Source organism: Tupaia chinensis, unplaced genomic scaffold, assembly GCF_000334495.1.
Source record: "Tupaia chinensis unplaced genomic scaffold, TupChi_1.0 Scaffold000402_1, whole genome shotgun sequence".
In the NCBI taxonomy this organism is placed as follows: domain Eukaryota; kingdom Metazoa; phylum Chordata; class Mammalia; order Scandentia; family Tupaiidae; genus Tupaia; species Tupaia belangeri.
The window spans coordinates 2,445,205-2,467,752 of record NW_006159904.1 but is presented as its reverse complement, the minus strand read 5'-3'; positions in this window follow the sequence as shown (position 1 = coordinate 2,467,752).

Genomic DNA, 22,548 nt, shown 5'->3' with positions numbered 1-22,548 from the left:
GGGAAACCTCACTCCAATTAATTCTAGTTTATTACAGAATGATTACTTTTAGCTAATCATAGTTCCACTATAACTGTTAGTAAATATTTTCTAGAATCTTAAGAATAGAGAACACAATTTTTAAAACAAAATTTAAATAGGGAAATTAAAAAGTAATAAAATAAACATCCACTTAGCCAGGAGAATAAAAAATAGCAACTCATAAAATTTTATGTGTATTTAAAAGATTTTATGGGAGTACAGATAGTGAAAGAATGTAGGATATTTATATGTCTTGGAATGACAATATAAGTGCCCAGATTTTTATTGTATTAAAAAAAATAAAAATACAGTCCTTGTTAATTTTATTGAGTTAGGATGAAGTAAGAGGAGGCAAAGGTGGAGCACAAAACAAAGCTAACATTCTTGAGCACTTTCTTATTGTATTGTCTGAAAAGTCATGATGAATTTTTGCATGTCATGACTCTTCTGACAACCCAATAGGTACTTCCACATGTGCTAGTTTATGATCAGTGTCATTTTTAAAATGTTATTTTTTTTTTTACAAAAGAAACAAACTTAATCCAGGACTTGAACCCAATTCTGTATGTTTTTTCTATTATGCAATATTTCTTCTCGCTGAAGGATCTAGGGTGACATCGCCAGCCTGAAAAAAGTCGGAGCTGGTATAAATGAATATTTTCAGAGTTTTATAGGCAGCAGTGCTATAACTGTCCAAAAACCAAGGATGTAATCAAATATAAACACCTTGGATATATTGTACTCAGTAAAATTACATAGTAGAAATAAATGTTTGGAAATGAAGACAAATCTTTTTGTTTGTTTGTATTATGATTTATTTTTTAAATTTTAATTTATTTTATACATTCAATCACTATACATTGCTTAGCTTGTAAAGTGAATTTACCTAACATGAATACACTTCACCCCAGTCCAGTTAAAGATACTATACACATCATCATCAACAGATAATCATCCATTTCTGTGTTCCATAAATGCCTTGCCTCTCTATTTTTCTCCTTGATGAAGACAAATATTTACAAAAGAAATGTGATTTTTTTATATATACAGAGGAATAAATGTGTAAATAATGGAAAATCAATGTAAAGAAATTTATAAACACACACAAAGTCTATAAATACTCTGACAATCTCCCTTTTGTAAATGTTAAATGCTTCCTAATTTGCCAATAAAATCCATAAGTAAAAGAAAAGCTTCACAGTAGTACCAAAATGTAACTGTTTCTTTCTGTCAGACATGATAAAATGTGATTCAATTCAAAAGCTAAGGCCAAAATGAGATGTTCTCTCCTTTCATTACAAATTTCTGTGTGAATGGGCCAACTCAGGTTACCTTTTACTTCCCACTTTTCTTAACAACTGTTTGCTGATAGTCCCAGGATACAGAGTTTAGTATAGTCAATTCATTTGAGAATTTAATATATAGAGAATACATAGCTACAACTATTTAAAGATTTCTAGTATCTCGATAGGCATTTGTTCCTGATAGGTATGCACATGTATGGATGTCTACATATATCTGATAGGTAATAATGACATTTCCTGATCATGAACTTAATCATGTTCAAAGTTGTCTCCTGTCTAAAGAACTAAACATTCTTGGCAGCACGAGATCCTTTTAAAGTTCAAAGAGTAGAGCTTGAATCTTCATTTAGCACTATGAAAAATGTTTTCCACAGACAAAGATCTTCTAATACTATACATTCTCATCAAATTTTCTTGAACTTTGGTCCAGATTAAGGTGAGCTTTTTTTTTTTTTTTTTTTTTTTTTTTTGCCACTATTGGCTTTCTGGAACAACCAGTAGAAAAACTATTTTCCTTAGAAACTACACAGACAAATACCCTCATAGGGCCACAGTTACAGGTACAAGGTAAGCTTTGGAATTACTAGTATAATAGACATATTTCTGGTAGATTTTTTTTTAAGAAAAAAACTCATTTATTAGAATTAAAATGCTGAGGGGACCAGCAGTTAGCGTAATATTTATGTCACTGGACTCCCACAAAGACGACCATGGTTTGCATCCAGAACACGGTGGCTTAAAACTCACGCCGGGTGTGTGTGCATGGGTGCCCAGGATCCTGAGAGAAGAATGGAGGAGAAGGGATTGCAACATGGCCATCCCCTCTGGGGGGTGATTTCTCGCTTTCTGTCTCTCTCTGTCTGTCTGGCGAGCGCACGCGCCCTATAGCAAAAACCTCTCAAAAAAATAAGAATTAAAATGCTGAATAATTTATTGCTTCATGATTTTCAATGACATTTCTAGAACAATAGAACAAAATGATGCAAAATATATAAAGAATAAAGAAAATAAAAATAGTGTATCAAACACCATTTTGACAAAAATGCTGGTATAACAATATCAGTACAGAGACAAAAAGTAACAATTCATTCTTACAAGTATAACTATGGCGTCCCTAAACAACACAGACTATAAAAGTGTAAAGGAGGGACCAGCAAATGGTGTAATGGTTATGTTGCTGGACTCCCACATGGTCAACTATGGTTTGAGTCCCAGACTCAGAGACTTGAAACTCATGCTAGGTGCATAAGTGCCCAAAATCCCAAGAGGAGAATGGAGAAGAAGGGATTCTAGCATGGCCATTCCCCCTGGGAGGTGATTTCTCCCTTTCTGTTTCTCCAGCAAGCACAAAACTTACAGCAAAAATATCTCTTGAAAAAAGAGAAAAAGAAAAATGTAAAGGGAAAACTGACAAAAATAAGGACAAATGGACAAACTCACATGTAACTCACTCCCACCTTCCACCACCCACTCTCTACCATACATTCTCCTCACTTACAGTCTCTGGCTTTTATACCCATCCTCTCTGCCATCACAGTTTCATTTTTTAAAAAACTTTTTAATATACTTTTTATTACAGAAGAAGTTTCTATTTACAAAACACTGCAAAGATAGCACAGAGAGTTCTTCATACCTCTCACCCACTTCCCTTCACTGCAGACATTTTTGCCATTATTAGAAAACAGACATTGGTACATTACTATTAACTAAGCTACAGGCTTTTATTTGGAGTGCATAAAAGGTACATTTAAAATTTTTTAAATTTATTTATCTAAGAGCCAGCAGGTGGCATGTTGATTAAGGCCTGGACTCCCACATGTTCCGCTGGTCTCTCAACCTCTGCCCTCGTACTCAGTACAAATTGAATGGGGATATACAATGTGTATCTTTCAAGGTCTGGCTCACTTTACTCAATAGTAAGTCTTTAATATTCATCCACTTTGAATCAAACAATAGTATCCCATTGATTCTTCTTCTTCTTCTTCTTCTTCTTCTTCTTCTTCTTTTTTTGAGAGTTTTTTGCTATAGGGTGCATGCACTCAACAGAAAGACAGAGAGAGACAAGAGACAGAAAGCAAGAGATCATCTCAGGGGGTAGGTAGCCATGCCACAATCCCTTCTCCTGCACTCTCCTCTCAAGATCTTGCGTATGCACGCACACATGCCTGGCGTGAGTTTAAGCCACTGGGTCCAGGACTCAAACCATGGTCGATTACATGGGAGTCGGTGTAATAGCCATTAAGCCAACTGCTGGTCCCCCATTGATTCTTATAGCTGTGTAATATTCCATAATATTCCACAGAAAAACTGCCACTTTTCTGGTAGTTCTTAAAAGCATTATCAGGTTTGTCCCTATGCCAGTCTCAGAAGGAAAAATAGGTAGTAGTAATATTTGCACTAACTTATCTTACCAATGAGTAAGTCAGGATGACAATCATTGGTCTGCTATCAGTTCTCTCTTTAGCAGGAATATGTACCAAAAACTACAGAGACAGATGGGGCAGTGTAGCATAAAAGAAAATAACGTAAGTTCAGAATTCATGGAGGCAACCCTAACTCAAAGACTAACTTATGGTGAGAACTTTAGCAAATTGTTTAACTTCTAATTCTTAGTATCTTCATCTGTAAACTATGAATAATTATCACCCACTGTGATAACCTAACAAAAGACTTGACAGCATAGAAGTGAAACATACAATGGTAGATCTGCAGCCCCTTGCCCAGTCATGAAACCTGAGGCAGGGCTGATCCCCAGCCCCAGCCCCAGCTCCCAACCTCAGAGACTTCCACCTCTCTGCCAGAAAGATAAGCCTTTTGTTCCTTCTTTCTTTTGCTAATTCTTTACTTCTCTTTCTCCCATAGGTCAGGGCAGTTTTCAGCTCTCAAGCAGAGTCCATCTCCTTCTGAAGCTCCTAGCTGAAATGGCGTGTCACGCAAGCCTGGCATGTGACCGTTTCTTTCTTTCTCTTTCATATTATTTTTTCTTCTCTTACATTGTTGTTATCTCTTCATCCTCCACTCCCCCCACTCCAGAGAGACTAGATAGATCTAGAATTACAGACTTCAAACATCTTAGAATCATGAGGCTCTCAGAGATCCTCGCTCAGCACTGAACAGGAGCAAAAAAAGAGAAACTGCTCTTTAGAAACCTGAATACAAAATACCTCCCATGGGGAACACATTGCTAACCATAGAAGAAGAGAGACTTTGGCACAGAAGCAATTGACAGCACAAGGGAAGAAAACTAGTTTCCAGTTGCAGAAACATTCTCCAAAGAGTTATCCAAGGGACTAGCAATTAGCATAATGGTTATATCGCTGGACTCCCATATAGTCGACCGCAGTTCACGTCCCAGACCCAGTGGATAAAACTCACCTGGCGAGTGTGCGTGCATGCCCAAGATCCCGAGAGGAGAATGGAGGAGAAGGGATTGCCGTGTGGCCATCCCCCCTGGGGAGTGATTTCTCGCTTTCAATCTCTCTGTCTCTCTCTGTCCGTCTGGCAAGCATCCGCGCCCTATAGCGAAAACCTCTCCAAAAAAAAAAAGGAGTTATCCAAAAGTTAATACATCACCAAATGACTAAAAGTTGAAGAGCCTCAAGTATGAAAAAAGCAAGAAATACATCTAAATCAAAAGAACACAATAACTCTACCCTCATCTCTTAAAAAAAACAAAAAACAAAACAGAAGTTACTGAAATATTAGAGAAAGAATTCAAACCATTCATGGTGATAAAATTCTATGAGATAAAACAGAAAAGAGGCAATGAACTCCAGGAGATGAGGAAGTACTTCCACAATTTGAAAGAAAAAATGGACACCATAAGAAAGAATCAAACAGAACTGTTAGAGATGATGACTGTAATACAGGAAATCAAAACCTCTCTCAAAAATATTAATAGAGGTTTAGACCATGCCTAAGAACAAATCTCAAATGTAGAAGACAAAATCTCTCACCTAGAAAAAGCACCAAAAAGACAGCGAAAATGACAAAATAAGTAAATAAATAGGATTAATACATGAGAAATACTACATTTCATTAAATGTCCAAGCATCGAAATAATTGGTATCCTAGAATGTGAAGAAACTAATAAAGGCATTCAAAATCTATTCCATGAAATCCTGGAAGAAAAATTTTCAAGTCTAAAAAAAGCACTCAAACATCCAGACTCAAGAAATACAAAGGATCTCAAAATAGATTCAACCCAAGAAGGTCCTCTCCACAGCACATCATAACCAGACTGGCCAAAACCACAGATAAAGACAGATATCAAAATTGGCAAGAGAGAAACATCAAGTAACTTACAAAGGTTATCCCATCAGGCTAACAATGGATCTTTCAAGAGAAATAGTGCAAGCAAAGAAAGAATGGAAAGATATATTCCAAGTGTTAAAAGAAAAACAATTTCAAAGAAGATTATTATACCCAGCAAGATATTTCTTCATATGAAAAAACAAAGATAAAGATATTTTCAGAAAAAGAAAATCTGAAATAATTTGCCAACACCAGACCAGCTCTTCAAGAAATTCTGAAGAGTGCTGTACCAGGAAAACTAAAAAAAAGACAGGCCAAAAAAGAAAGAAAGAAAGAAAGAAAGAAAGAAAGAAAGAAAGAAAGAAAGAAAGAAAGGAAGGAAGGAAGGAAGGAAGGAAGGAAGGAAGGAAGGAAGGAAGAAAGAAAGAAAGAAAGAAAGAAACCCTTGAGAAAACTCTTTTAAATACTTTTTTTTTTTTTTTGGAGAGGTTTCGCTATAGGAGGAGAGGAGAGGAGAGGAGAGGAGAGGAGAGGAGAGGAGAGGAAAGGAAAGGAAAGGAAAGGAAAGGAAAGGAAAGGAAAGGAAAGGAAAAACAACCCAGAAAATGGCCAATTTAATGGTAGGGACAATCACAGAAATATTGATAATATCATTGAATAAGAATGGATTAAATTCTCTGACCATGATGGAATTAAACTTGGTATGAATTTCAGGGAAAACCCTAGAAAATACACGAATGCATGGAAACTAAATAATCTACTCCTAAATGACTTCACAATTACTGAAGAAATTTAACTGAAATAAAATGATTCATGGAAACCAATGATAATGGTACATGATTTCTATAATCTATGTGACATATCAAAAGCAGTCATAAGAGGGAAACTCATAGCAATTAGTGTGCATAAGAAAAAGATGGAAAGTTGGCAGATGAACAACCTAACATTATGCCTTTAAAAATTGGAAAAGCAGCAACAAAAGTATCCAAAAAACACCAGATAAAGATTCTAAAAGAAATAAATGAAATAGAAAATAAACAAACTATATAGAAAATGAATGAAAGCAAAAGCTGGTTCTTTAAAGATATACAAAATCCATACACCACTAGCTAGACTAATTAAGAAGACAGAAAGGAATGAGATATATTAAATTTTCAATGAAGAAGGCAATATAACAACAGACACAGTAGAAATACAAAATATAATTAGACATTATATGCCAACAAGAAAACCTGGATGAGATGGACAAATTTCTGGAAATGTATCATCTGCCAAGGTTGAGTCAAAAGGACATAGAAAACCTGGAAAGGCCCATAACAAGCAACGAGATTGAATCCATAATAAATAGTGTTCCAACAAAGAAAAGTCCTGATTCTGATGACTTCACCTCTGAATTCTACAAAACTTTCAAAGAAGAATTAACCACCTTTCTACTAAAGTTAATTCTAAAGATCCAAAAGGATGGAACACACCCAAATTAATTCTATGAACTCTCCATCACTCTTATCCTTAAGACAGACAAGGAGATGGCAAGAAAGGAAAATTATAGACCAATTTCTCTGATGAATATAGATGCAAAAATTCTCAACAAGATACTAGCAAATCGTGTCCAACAACATACAAAAATGATTATATATTACAACCAGGTAGACTTTATTCCAGAAATGCAAGGGTGGTTCAACATGTACAAAACCATAAATGTAATACACCATATTAACAGAAAAAAAGATAAAATCCATATTATCATATCAATTGGTGCAGAAAAAGTGTTTGATAAAATACAATGTCTCTTCTTGATTAAGACTCTCAGCAAAAATCGGCATTGAAGGGTCATTGCTCAGCAAAATAAAACCTTTGAAAAACCCATAGCTAACATCATTCCAAATGGGGAAATATTGAAACTTTTCCACTAAAAACTGGTACAAGACAATGATGCCCGCCTTCTCCACTCCTTTTCAATATAGTACTGGAAGTCCTCACTAATGCATGCCAAAAAGAGAATAAAATAAAAGGCATTCAAATATGAAAAGAAGAGGTGAAATAATCTCTATTTACAGATCAGATGATTGTATACATGGAAAACTCAATGATACACACAAAAAAAATACCTGGAAGTAAGTAATGAATGAATATAGTAAAGTTGCAGGATACAAAATCAACATACAAAATTCTACAGCATTTCCATATACCAACAGCAAGCAGACTGAGACAGATCTGAAGAAAATAGTTACATACACCATAGCTACAAAAAGCATAAGATACTTAGCACTAAATCTGACCACAGAATAAGTCTAATCAAAGACCTCCACAAGGAAAACTATGAGAAGCTAAAAGAAGAAATTGAAAATGACACAAAAAAAGTGGGAGGACATCCCATGTTCCTGGATCAGAAGAATGAATATAATCAATATGGAAATTCTACTCAAATTAATCTACATATTTAATAAAATCCCAATTAATGTACCAGAAACATTCTTAACAGATGTAGAAAAGACAATTATAGAATTTGTCTGGAATCATAAAAGACCTCATACTGACAAATCCATCCTGTGCAAGAAGAGCGAAGTAGGAGACATCCAATTCCTTGATGCCAAAATATATTACAAAGCTGTGATAATCAAAGCAGCATGGAACTGCCACACAAAAACAGACATGTGGACCAATGGGAAAAAATAGAGACCCCATAAATAAACCCCAATACATACAGCCAACTCATTTTTGACAAAGGGTATCAGTCAATCTAGTGGGGAAAAGAAAATCTCTTTAGCAAATAGTGCTGGAAAAAGCACTTACAGAAAGATGAATCTGAACCCCTATCTCTCACCATTAAAAAAAACTAACTAAAAATGGATCAAAGATCTAAACCTAAGACCTCAAACTATAAAATTACTGGTGGAAAACACAGGAAACTCTGGGAGACCTTGGGGGTAGGGAAAAACTTCTGAAATAAGCCCCCAAGCACAGGGAATAATCCCAGAAATAGACAAAAGGGGCTTACATCAGATTAAGATGTTTCTGCACAGTAAGACACAATAATTAGTGTGAATTGACAACCTTTGGAATGGGAAAATATTTCTGTAAACTATGCTTCAGATAAGGGACTATTAACCAGAATATACAGGGAACTCAAGTGACTTATCCCCCTCAGAAGTGATCAGCCCAATTAAAAGATGGGAAAATGAGCTGAAAAAAACCCACAACTTTCTAAGGAAGACATATTGACAACCAAAAGGCATATAAAAAAAAATGTTCAACATCTCTCATCATAAGGGAGATGCAAATCAAAACCACTATGAGATACCAGGTAACCCCAGTCAGAATAACTAAGATTAAAAATATAAAAAATGATAAGTGCTGGTGGGGATGTGGTGATAAGAGAACTCTCCTACATGCTGGTGGGAATGTAAATTGGCCCAGCTACTGGAGCTGTGGAGACTATGGAGATTCCTCAAAGATCTACAAATAGAACTATCATATGATCCTGCAATCACACTCCTGGGTAGCTACCCAAATGACAAAGAATGCTCAGTCAGGAAAGTGCTTGCACATAGTTGTTTACTGCAGCATTATTCACAATTGCTAAGGCATGGAACTAACCCAAATGTCCATGAACAGAAGAATGGATTGAAAAAATGTGGCACATATACTCTATGGAATATTACCTAGTCATGAATAACAGCAAGTCTCAGCTTTTGACAGAAAGTGGCCATTTATGAAAGATTTACTGCTGAGTGATGCAAACCAGGCTATGAAGGAAGACATTGTATGTCTCCACTTAATATATACGAACTGTCTGAAGTCTATGGCTGAAATTGAAAGATTAGAGGATATGGAAACATAGAAACAGTTATAGATACCAGAAATATTGTGGCAAGGGAGTGGGAGAAGGAGGAGAGTGTAAAGAAAAACATAAAGGGGGGACCAGCAGTTGGTGTAATGGCTATGTCACTGGAGTCCCATGTAATCAACCATGGTTTGAGTGTAGGACCTGGTGTCTTAAACTCATGCCAGGTGTGTGTGTGTGTGTGTGCCCAAGATCCTGAGAGGAGAATGGAGGAGAAGGGATTGTAGTGTGGCCATCCCCCCTGGGTGTGTGTGTGTGTGTGTGCGTGTGTGTGTGTGTGATTTCTTGCTTTCTGTCTCTGTCTGTCTGTCTCTCTCTGTCTCTCTGTCTTTCTGGTGAGCACATGATCACCCCCAAAAAAAAAAAAAAAAAAAAAAAAAGAGAGAGAGAGAGAGAAGAAAAGAAAAGAAAAAAAGACATTAAGGAGAAAAACAGAGGCAAGACATTTATGGGACACAGAAATGGATTTTTATCTGTTGATGATAACATGTATAGTATCCTCAACTGGACTGTTGTGAAATGTATTCATGTTTGATAATTCACTTTACAAGCTAAGTGATGTATAGTAATTGAATGTATAAAAGAAATGAAAATAAAATAAAATGTATTTAAAAAAAATAATTCATCGGGCCAGATTAAAAAAAGAAAAAAAAGAAATGTGTAATGGTAGATACTAGAAGTCAGGTAAGGGTGAGGATGAGCAGGCCAGGGAGGAACTGGTTAAAAAATACAAGAATGTATGTAAACAAGTGGAACAAATTATAAAACTGTGTACCACAGTAGAGTAAATTAGAGTAAATAATGTTGGTAACAATTTAATGTATATTTCTGGGGGAAAAAACACAGTAGATTAAATTTCAAATGAGCACAACATAAAGTAATGATAAATGGTGAAAATGAATCATTTTTATCCTTGATTTTATTATTGCACACTGTATACATGCTTTGGAAAACCATACTCCAGCCCACAAAGATGTGCAATGGTTCTGTATAAATCAGAAATTAAAATAAAGAATCATAAAGAGCTGGATAGTCAAACTAGATTCACTACACATGATAAACCCTACCAGTACCAATTCTACTATAATTAAAAAGATAGAGGCAACAGCAAAACCAAGTAACCATTCTTCCTATGGAGAAATTTGATTTTGTCAATGCAGAATCCTGAATGTCCTCTGTCTTCCATGTTATAATATCTTTGGGCTGTACTTAACTTATGAGGTGTTATGCAAAACTTATATAAGAACACAGTTTAAATAGAAAACAAAATTGTTTATAAAAGTTATCTCCTTTTAAAGCCATATTAATTAGATAGATAATATGAGGATTTCTAGTGAAGAAAATCAGTAAGTCCTTAGATTTCAGATTCATTTACCATAAGTTTTAAACTGAACAGGTATATCTTCCCAAAAGAATTTCATAGATAAGGACTCTAATCCCCCTGTTAATAAATATAATTAGTGCGTTTATCTGTTTACTAAAATGTTTGTAAGGTGGTTGTCCTAAGTCAACTCTTACTTTGCTAAGCACTCCCATTGAAGGGAAAAAATAGGTCACAAGCTTGCTGGTAGGACTTTATTTCCCACCTACCATTTGTGCTTTTATGGATTAAATGAGTTAAAAACACATAAAGCACTTAGAGTAACTTCTGCCATGTGATAAGTATACAAAAATGTTATTTACTGTTAATATTATTCTTTGTTCAGTGTTGGTATGTGCACGTAATGAAAGGTTATGTAAACTCTAGTAAAGGGGGTGTCATTTTTGGCTATGTGAATGCTGAGAAACAAGCATGGGAATCTGGTTAGCAAAAAGGAGAGAGAGAATAAAATAAACTTAGAGAAGAGCTCCCATGTGGCCCTATATAAGCAACAGAAAGGGAGACTGCTATGAGTCTAGATGGTTCTTGGTGTCTAATAAAGCTCACAAAAAACCACTGTTGGCTTCTTTTCTGAAAGCAGTCATTGGATCTTTTCATAAATCTTGTTTAACTATTACAGACATATTTTTGTTTTTTCAAATAAAAGAGACATGGCTAAAAATCTGGTTGACTTGTCTTGGACACTTATCAGTCAAGAGCGTTTTCAACTACAGAGCTATAAACTCAGCTAAAATAAAGAAAAGTGGTTTCTCTTTATAGCTAACAACCACAGTGGCTCTTACATAAAGAGTATTGGATCGGGACCAGCAGTTAGTGTAATGGCTATGTCACTGAACTCCCATGTAGCCGACCTGGTGGCTTAAACGCACACCCAGCTCATGTGCATGTGTGCCCAAGATTCTGAGAGGAGAGTGGAGGAGAAGGGACTGTGGTATGGCCATCCAGCCTGGGGGGTGATTTCTTGCTTTCTATCTCTCTGTCTCTCTCTGTCTTTCGGGCAAGTGCATGAACCCTATAGCAAAAACATCTCAAAAAAAAAAAAAAAGAATATTGGATCAGCCTTTTCATTTGGTTGAGAGCACATTAAGTTTGTATATGCAGTACAAAATAGCTTGCAGTATCTGAAAAATTCAAAGCAATCTTATCTAGAAGCTGATTGAATCAATTTCTTCATGTAATTTTAACTGTATCATTTTAGTCTCCATTTTCTTAAACCAGTTAACTACCTCAGAAGTAAACAAAGAAATGAAAAGTACAATGAGACTAATCAACGGGAAAAGGACAGTCTTTTCAACAACTGGTTTAGAAAAAAATGAATATTCACATAAAGCTGGGCCTGACCTCTCACCATGCATTAAATTCAGCTCCAAGTGGATCAAAGACCACATTATAAGTCTTAAAACTATAAAACTTTTAGGACGAAATATAAAAGAATGGTTTTATAACACTGGATTTGACAACCCAATGATTTATTGGATATGACAACAGAGCATAGATAACAAAAGTAAAAATAGACAAAAGAAACCACTAACAAAATTAAAAACTGTGGACCAGCTGATAGCACAATGATTAGCTTAAAAACATACTGGGAGGGGCCAGTGGCATGGTAATTGTGGTGCTGGACTCCCACATTGTTGACTGCAGTTCAAGTCCTGGATCTGGCAGCTTGTTTTCTCACTTTCTCTCTCTCTTTCTCTCTTTCTGTCTTTCACTGGTGAATGTTTGTTCACTATAGTAAATTAAAATACTACTAACAAATAATAATAAAATTAAAATTAAATAATTATTAAAAAAAAATACTGGGCATGTGTGTGCATGCTCCAAGAACCTGGATGGGAAGGAAGACTATAGGAAAGAGAACTGCAACATAAACAAGCTTCATTGTGGGGGTGTTTTCTCTCCCTTTCTCTGGTGTATGCACATGGCCTCTGGCATAGAAAATAATAAAAAATCTCTGTGAATCAACAGAGATGAAAGGCAACTTATAGAATGAGAGAAAATGACCACAAAAAAATTCACACATCTGATAAGATGCTAAAACTCAGAAAATGCAAAAAAGTTACAGTTTAATAACAAGAAAACCAAATAACTTCATTTAAAAATAGAAAAATGACATGAATAGATTTTTCTCCAGAAGAGGTATATAGATTAGATATCACTAATCATTAGGGAAATAAAGATTACACAATCAGCTACTACTTCTCACCCATTAGAACAACTACTATTAAAAAAATAAGTATTGGTGAGATTGTAAAGAAATTTGCATTGTTGGGCTCTGTTGGTAAAAATATAAAATGGTGCAGCCAATTGGAAAACAGTATCACAGTACCTCATAAAATGAAAAATAGAATTGCCATATGATCCATAAATTCAACTTCGGGGTATTTGCAGAAATACTGAAAGTGGGTACTCAAAAAATATTTCTACATTTATGTGCATAACAGCATTATTCACAAGAGCCGAAAGGAGGAAGCAATCCAAATGTCAAATATTGGACGAATGGATAAGCATAATACTGTACATCTGAACATTAGAATACTATTAAGCCTTCAAAAGAAAGGATATTTGGACACCCAGTGCAACATGGATGACCCTTGGGGACATCAAGCCGAGTGAAATAAGCCAGTCACAGAAAGACAACTAGCTGTATAAGTTAGTTGATTGTGGTTTGAGTTCCAGATTTGGTGGCTTAAACTCACACTGTGCACATATGTGTGCTTGCCCAAAATCCCAAGAGGAGAATGGAGAAGGGATTGCTATGTGGCCACCCCACACCCCCGGGGTGGGGGGAGTGATTCCTTGCTTTTTTCTCTGTGTCTCTCTCTGACTCTCTGGCAAGTGCATATACCCTATAGCCAAAATATCTCACTCTCTTTCTTTCTCTCTAAAAAAAAGGATAAGATGGCAAATTTTATGTTATGTGTATTTTACCATAGTTAGAAATAAACATTTTTTAAAGGTAAAATGAAATTAGTTGTACCTATCAAATGATCAAAGAATTTAAATTATAGTACTCAATACATTATAGTACATGCACTATATGTAAATATGATACTTATGTGTAATATACATACTGTAGATTTTATATATGACACATGCAGTACATAAACACAATCTAAAAGCAAATGTTATGAAAAGTTTTGTCTACACTCACTGTCTTCACTTCTTCCCCACTTGTCAATCTTTCTTAATCAGTCTTTTAGTCCACTCCTTCACTGAAACTACTCTTAAGGTTGACAACAAATTCTGTTGTCTAATTGAACATTCAATCTCTAGTACTTGTTTGAGACCTCTCAGAATGATTTATCAGAGCCAATCATTTTCTTTCTAAAATTTTTGTTCAATTTTTAATTTTGATTCATATTTAAAATTTTTTTGTTAATGTATAAACAACATTATCTCAGTCTCACTTTTTAGTTACTGCTTGTCTTCCCAAACTTGTAATATTGGATTACTATAGGACACAATTCTTGGAGCACATTTTTATTTTTTCACATTTTTTTTCCTATGTACATCTATTTAATTCTTTGTTTCTAAATATCATTTCTACGCATGAAAGTTTTCCATTTATAGATCCAGACCATATTTTTGTTCCAAATTCTAGATTTGTATAACCCACTGCCAAAACCTAATCTGAGTTTAATAGGCATCTTAAGCCCAAAACATCCAAGATGAAACACTTACTACTCACTTCTACTTTTTTTCAACTACTACTTACACCACTGAGAAGTGGAAATACCATTCAGGCATTTGCTTGACCAAGGAACCCAGACATCAATATTATTTCATCTTTTTCTCAGCAGCTCCTGCTGGTTCTATATTTAAAATATAATTAGAGTTCGATTACTTCTCATTACCTCATTTCTAATCTAAGCAACTTTACTTGCCTGCACTGATACAAGTCTTCAAAATGATAATGTTTCTGCATGCTCTTTCTTAGCTATAGTCTAATCTGCACATTGCAACCAGTATGTCTTTTAAAAACAATAATTAAATTCTATCATTTTCTCATTAAGTCCTTTTCATAACTTCCCCACAGGACTAGAACAAAACCAAAAGTTCCTCTGACCTCATTTTCTGACTCTTGTGCACATGTCCCCACCCAAGTCACACTGACTCTTTTGCTGGTTTTCTCACATGCCAACTTTGTTTCTGCTTTACAGGCTTCGAACCCGTGTTTCACTTTGCCTGTATGTTGTCTTTCTGACACGAACATGGTGCTCCTTCATCTCACTCATGTTTCTGCTCAGATGACGCCTGCTCAAGAAGCTGTCTCTCGTTATCTTAATGAATGCCACCCTTCTTCTCACTTATATCCGAGGAGGATGTAAGTGTTGTATTGTTAGTTCTTAGCGTTTATCCCTTTCTGAGGTTGTCTTAGATTGTATTCTTTTTGTTGTTTTAGTTACCTCCCTATTAAAATTAGAGGTTTTTTAAAAATATTTATTCATTTCCTCCATGAAAGTGAGGGCAAGACCAACAGCCAGGTATCCCACACTGAGATCCACCATTAACCCTGAGAACATGGGCACACACATGAGACCAGCATTCTCACTGAGGTCCTGAGAAATAAATCCAGGACCTTTCTCATGTGAGTCCAGCTGCTGGATTCAGTTTCTAAAGGTGAGGAATATGTTTATTCAGTACTGTCTCAGAAAGGAACTAAGCATATACATGTGCTCAATACACATTTGTGAAAGAAATGAATAAACATCAGTTTTAAGCATGTATTGATTTATGATTAAAAATAATCACTTTGTTAAAGATAAAAGTACATCTTGAAGTTTTTTAATGGTGAAAAATATAAACTCCCTTAATACCCAGTGAACTACTGAAATATGAAGAACTACACAAGGAAATAGAACACAAGAGAGAATCTACAGCATTTTCCTCCAGAATGAATATTCACATGTGATATATTAAATACTAGGATTCCAAAATCTTAATATATTTGTAATGACATTTATTTCTTTCCTATGAAATATTTGACAGCAATAACTCTTGTAAAACTCAAGGCTAGGGCCAGTCCCATGATCTACTGATTAAGGGAGCTGGATCTCACAGAGCTGGCTGTATGGATCAAATCCTGACCCCGATAGCTTGAAAAACACAGCAGGAGCATGTGCTTGTCTACAGCAAATCTTATTTATTTGTTTATTTTACATTCAATCACTGTGTATCATTACAACATACTGAATTAATTTTCTCTTCATGAATACACCGTAAAATGGTTCAAAGATATTACCATACTGTAGATTTTATATATGACACATGCAGTACATAAACACAATCTAAAAGCAAATGTTATGAAATTTTTTTCATTTTTGAGTCCCTTAAATATTTCAGTTCTTTCTTTTTCCCCTTGATTCCCTCCCTTTCTCCCTCCCCCATTTCCCACCCTCTTCCCCCACTGTCTCTAGTACCAGCAGTTACTCTCCATGCCTTTATATCTTCTAATCACCTTGACAGGAGAAGGAATTGCAGCATGACCAGGCCATTGAAAGGAGTGCTTTCTCCCTCTCCCCGACTCTGTCGATGAGCACACACATCATCTAACGTATAAACAACAACGAAAAACTCACAATAAAACATACATGCCTATGTATGACTGGAATGCATTCTCCTCATAGAAAATGGAAGCAATACAAAAAATTATTTTCACCAAACTAGTATTAAAACTTAAGCACACACACATATAAAATATTTAGCATATTCTATGAGGGAATCTTTAAAGTTTGTGAAAAATGTAATTAAAATACAATTTATTTTGGTGTACAAAAGTTTTGAAATTTAGACATAATTTTTCCATAATAGACATTTTTTTTGAGAGGTTTTTGCTATAGGGCACATGCACTCACCAGACAGACAGAGACAGAGAGACAGAAAGAGAGAAATCATCCCCCAGGGGGGATGGCCATGCTGCAATCCCTTGTCCTGTTGGGATCTTGGGCACATACGCACACATGCCAGGCATGAGTTTTAAGCCACTGGGTCTGGGACGCGAACCACGGTCGACTACATGGGAGTCCAGCGACATGCCATTATGCTAACTGTTGGTCCCCATAATAAACATATTTCATAAACTTCTTGAACTATCTGACATAATATACTCTTATGTCCTATTTTAATATTATATTATGAATATTTTTCAATGGCATTTTTTATATTTTATAATAGAATATCATTGAATATTTAAGTTTTTTCTTTTTATTTTATTGCTTTACTTTTGTAAATAAGGCTATGATGTGCAGAAAGCTTTGTGTACATCTCTGATACTTCTATTGAATAAATTCCAAGAAATTAAGATACTATCTAAAAAGGGATATTTAATGCTCTGGATATTTATCTGCACCCCTCAAGAAAGATTACATCACTTTATACTTAGTCCTGATCTATATTTCCATATCTTTACCGACTCTGAGTATCATATTTTTTAAAAACTTACTTATTTTATTATAATAATTATTTTTACTATTTAATTTGCTATAGGCCACAGCCTCACCAGAGAGAAACAAAGAGAGAGGGAAAGTGAGAAAGCAAGTCACCAGCTCTAGGACTCAAACTGCAGTCAGCCATCTGGGGATCTAGCACCATAACCAGCACACTACACAATCACCTGCTTGTCCCTGAGTATCATACGTAAATTTTAATTTTTGGTATTTTGATGGATGAAATAGCATCCCACTGTATTACTTTGTATCCCTAGTAAGTTTTGTATTTGCTATTTTTCTCATGTTTTGATTTGTAATAAGTTTGAAAATGTTTATTCTAAACTATCTGAATCTCTTTTTAATGAATTTATTTACTCAAAAGCATTTTTCTTTTCTTATTTAATTGCCATGATTCATATATTAATACTGTCTCCACCATATATATTAAAAACAACCTTGGGACCAGCAGATGGCATAATGTCTATGTCACTGTACTCCCAGATAGTTGACTGCGGTTAGAGTTCCAGATCCGGTGGCTTAAACTCCTGCTGGGCATGTGTGCGTGTGTGCTCAAGATCCGGAGAGGAGAATGGAGGAGAAGGAATCCCAGTGTGGCCATCCCCCCTGGGCAGTGATTTCTCACTTCCTGTCTCTCTCTGTCTTTCTGGCGAGCGCACGCGTCCTATAGCCAAAACCTCTTTAAAAAATAAATGAATAAAAACAAAACCAAAAAACAGTCTTTTCCACACTTAAGAGAAATTTCTGTAGCAGCAAAGCAAGATGAGCAGGAGCAACTAAGAACTGCTCTAAATTGACTATAAAAACTGAGATTTAATTGATCAGAAACAATTCAACAATTCTTTCTCTCTTCCTGTGTACCAACTACAACACTAGACACAGGGTGAAACTATGTACAACTTGTTTGCACCTGTCACACACAACGCACTGGAGAACACGAGCACATCAGCAGCTAACCGGGAAATGCATGCTGATTCTTGAGACCTTTACCTGTTGTGTGGCTTCCCTGAGGAGGTAAAGGAACACCTGCATTGTTACTGAATCCCCTTCCAATCTTTATTTTGTTCCGAAAAATAGACATACACACAGATATACACATGTACACACTCATGAACACATACTCCCCCCTCACAAAAAAAAAAAAAAAGGCTGCTTGGCAGGAGAAGGTGGAAAGAGAACTAGAGAGGTCAGTTGGAGCTACTGTTTCCCTCATGCAGCCCCTTTGAAATTCACCATTTTGAGACATCCTTCATGAAAACGACACACTTTGCCTCCCAAATTCTGTCTGGCCTCCTCCCAAGCTAATCACATAGGAACACAGGCCAGGCTCAGCTGCTCACTAATCATTCCACATCCCACTGACTTGCACACGGCACATGCAAGGAAGTGAGCCAAAGGCCCGGCTTGGCTAACTTGCAGATTAAGTAATGATAAAAATGAAGCTTATTTCAAGTAAAATGATAACATGGAGTTCTCTGTCAAAATAAAACACACACACACATACACTTAAATATGTTCTAGGCTTGGGACAAGCAGTTGGCATAATGGCTAAGTTGCTGGACTCCCATGTAGTCAACCACGGTTCGAGTCCTGGATATAATGGCTTAAACTCATGCTGGGTGTGTGCACGTGCGTGCCCAAGATCCCCAGAGGATAATGGAGGAAAAGAGATTGCGGCGTGACCGTGTGCCCAGGAGTTGATTTCTCCCTTTCTGTCTCTCCGTCTCTGTCTTTCTGGCAAGCACATGTGCCCTATAGCAAAAATCTCTCAAAAAAAAAAGTATTCTAGGCTTAAAATAAAATATTCATGTAGTACTCAAAAGATAAACAATTATACAATAAAAAGACTTCTTTTCAGATCTTTTCTGGACTTTTCAGTTCACTTCTTTCTATAGAAAATGAGGGACCAGCAGTTGGCATAATGGTTATGTCGCTGGACTCCCATGTAGTTGACTGCAGTTTGAGTCCCAGACCCGGTGGCTTAAACTCATGCTGGACACGTGTGTGTGCATGCCCAAGATCCAGACAGAGGAATGGAGGAGAAGGGATTGCGGTGTGGCCATCCCCGGGGTGGGGGGGGGTTGATTCGTCACATTTTGTATCTCTTATCTCTCTTGTCTCTGTTTTTCTGGCAAGTGCACGCACCATACAGCAAAAACCCCTCAAAAAAAAAAAAAGATATCTATGAATAGACACTAACACAAGTAATCAAAAGCAATACTGCATTGAATCCAAATACTAATATCCCTAGCCCAGTGCTCACCTTGATAGAAGATGATGTGACCTATTTGAATATAGGAAACACAGGCTTGATTTGCAATTCACTCATCCAAGAAAAGGTATATGAGCCACACAGGGAAATTAGGTGACTGCTAGAAGGTTAGTGAAAACTGGGAAATTCAAGCCTCCTACATCAACATCATCATCATCTTCATCACAGTAATTGCTATGGTTTCAAAGATTAGGCCCCTTTACAAATTGTTTCAATTGTGTTAAACCTTAACTGCCAGTGCGATGGTATTAAGAGGTAGTGCCTTTAAGAGGTAATTAAGTCATGAAGGAACTGCCCTAGTGAATAAGATCAAGGTCTGTGTACATGAAGTGTCACACAGTGTCTGACTCTCTTGCCCCTATTCCTCTGCATGTGAGGACACAGAAACTAAGTTCAAAACAAACCTAGGGAGCAGAAAGCCATCCTTACCAGACACCAGCATGGACTCCTTGATTTTGAACCTCCTAGCCCCCAAAATGAACAGAAATGGATGTCTATCCTTTATAGATTACCTTGTGTGTGAAATTTTGATGTAGTAGAATAGACAAATGACAATTAAAATCATCCTGAACAAAATCTCTCACTCTGTGCTACTGTTATAGTACACTGGCTTGAGAAAGCCTTCATCTTCCTGATTTAGCTTCCATAAGCAAACTGCAACCTCAGAAAACTGCTTTCTACATAAAGTTGCTAGGTTACAGCCAATCACAGAATCTGGGCTTCAGTCAAGTATAGGCATCCTGCCTTTGAAACTGTTATCGCAAACAAACTTCAAGGTGTAACCCATCCAATTATTTCTCTACCTCATCACCACACTTCCGTTTTTGGAGGTCACTTTCCTGTTGCTACAAATGGCACTTTCCCTCTGAAACTTAAGTACCTCTCAAGCTACCCAGGATCCCCTTGGAAGAGATTCTGGGGCCCCCCAATCCAAATTGTGTTCATTTTTGCTCAACTAAACTCCACTAAATTAAATTGTCTGAAGTTTTTCTTTGAATACTACAATGGCCATGAGACTTACCCTCAGATCATCTTTACACAGGTGCTGAAGTATCTTTCTAAAACTCAAACTTGACCGGTCACCCCTTGCTTAAAATATACTACTTACGAGACAAAGCTGTGATCTGTCTTTGCCTGCTCTTCAGCTTCAGTTTTCATCACCTCTTGCCTCAATCTAGATGCTCCAGGGTCAGTATATTCTTTTTTTTTTTTTTGTATATCCTTTTTAAGACAAAAGACCCTTATCCTTTTTAGCTGGATCAGTCCATCTTTTGACCTCTAATATGCATTACTTCGTTAGTATACTTAACAAATTTTATTAATTTCTACAGACTCAAAGTCTTATTTTTGTGTTTTATTTATAACTGATACTTAGGACATTCTAACCATAATTTAGTGGTTAAAAGCATCTGACTCTGGACCCAGACTCTCCAGATTTAAAGCACAACTCTGTTAGTAGTTTAAGTTTTCAACCTCTCTGTTTCTGGTTTTCTGTCTATGCAATGGGGATAATCATACCCTGGATGTTTGTTGAGAGAGTTAAATGAGTTAATATACACGTAAAGCACTTTCAAAAGTATTTAATACATGCATGCTATATAAATATTTCCTATTGTGATTATGAATAAAAAACATTAAACATGTACCTATCCTTAAGGAGCATACAAAGACTAGCTAGAGAGACAGATCATGTATGTAACAGAAAAGATAATGATTGAATTCAAAATACATTAGCACAAAACACATAGATTAACAGGTAGGGAGTGGTTCCAAATTTTTAAAGAGGGGCGAGCCATTTCAGGTCTAGGAGTGGAAGATATCAAAAACCAAAGAGGTAGTAGGGCTTGAGAGTAATTAAGGTCAGTGTTCTCAGAAGGGGCTTAATGGACATTTGGGTAATAACAATGTATAAATAATAAGTAATAATAATATTTCTATTAGATGTTCATATAACATGGCATTGCAGGTTGTTAAGCAGTCCCAGCTCCTGGGCACTGTGTAGCATCCCCATTATTACAACCATAAATACCATACACTATTTTTTGGGGGGAGAGGGTTTTGCTATAGGGTATGTGCACTAGCCAGAAAGACAGAGACAGAGAGACAGAAAGTGAGAAATCACCCACTGGGGGGATGGCCATGCCGCAATCCTTCTCCTCCATTCTCCTCTTTGGCTTTTGGGCACGCACACGCTACTGGCCTGAGTTTAACCCACTGGGTCTGGGACTAAAACTGAAGTCGACAACGATATCATACATATTTTAAAGTATCTTGTAGGAGGATGGTGTTATATTTGGTTAACAGGCTTTTGCAGATGGAAAAGAGTAGAAACAAGCATTCTAGGCAGGAAGAATAGTATAAACAAATCAGATATAAGAATATCCATGAAATGTTGATGGATCAGATATAGACCAAGGTATGGTAGGGATATAATTCTGATAAAGACTTAAGGGACCAGAATGTGGAGAACCCTGATGTTAAGGACTACATGTCTGTGTCTCCCCCAGATGGAATCAAGAGGGGATCTTTTGAAGACAGTTAGGTAAAGGGAGAGCCTCAGGAAGGGCTCCACTAAGAGAAGAGACACAACAGCTCACTCTCAACTTCTTTGCTTCTTACTATGTGAGGGCACAGTAAAAAGCCCTCTGCCAAACAGGAAGTGGGTCTTAACTAGAACCTAATCTGCTGGTACCTTAATCTTGGACTTCTCCGTTTCTACAACTATGGAAAATAAATGATTGTTGTTTAAGTCACTCACTCTTCAGTATTTTGTTATAGCAGCTCAATCTAAGATACATGATAATGAGTTAAAAAATTAGTTTGGTAGGCTGAGAATATTCTCTCCCTGTGCTTCAGTTCCTGGAACTAAATGGAAGAAATATAAGCCCTGCAGTCAAACAAACATGAGTTTGAATCCTACTTTTACAGTTTACTTGCTTTATAAGGCATTTCATCTCTCTCAAAATTTATAAGTATAGGGCCAGCCAGTGGCATGGTGGGCAAGGCAAAAGGATCCCATATGA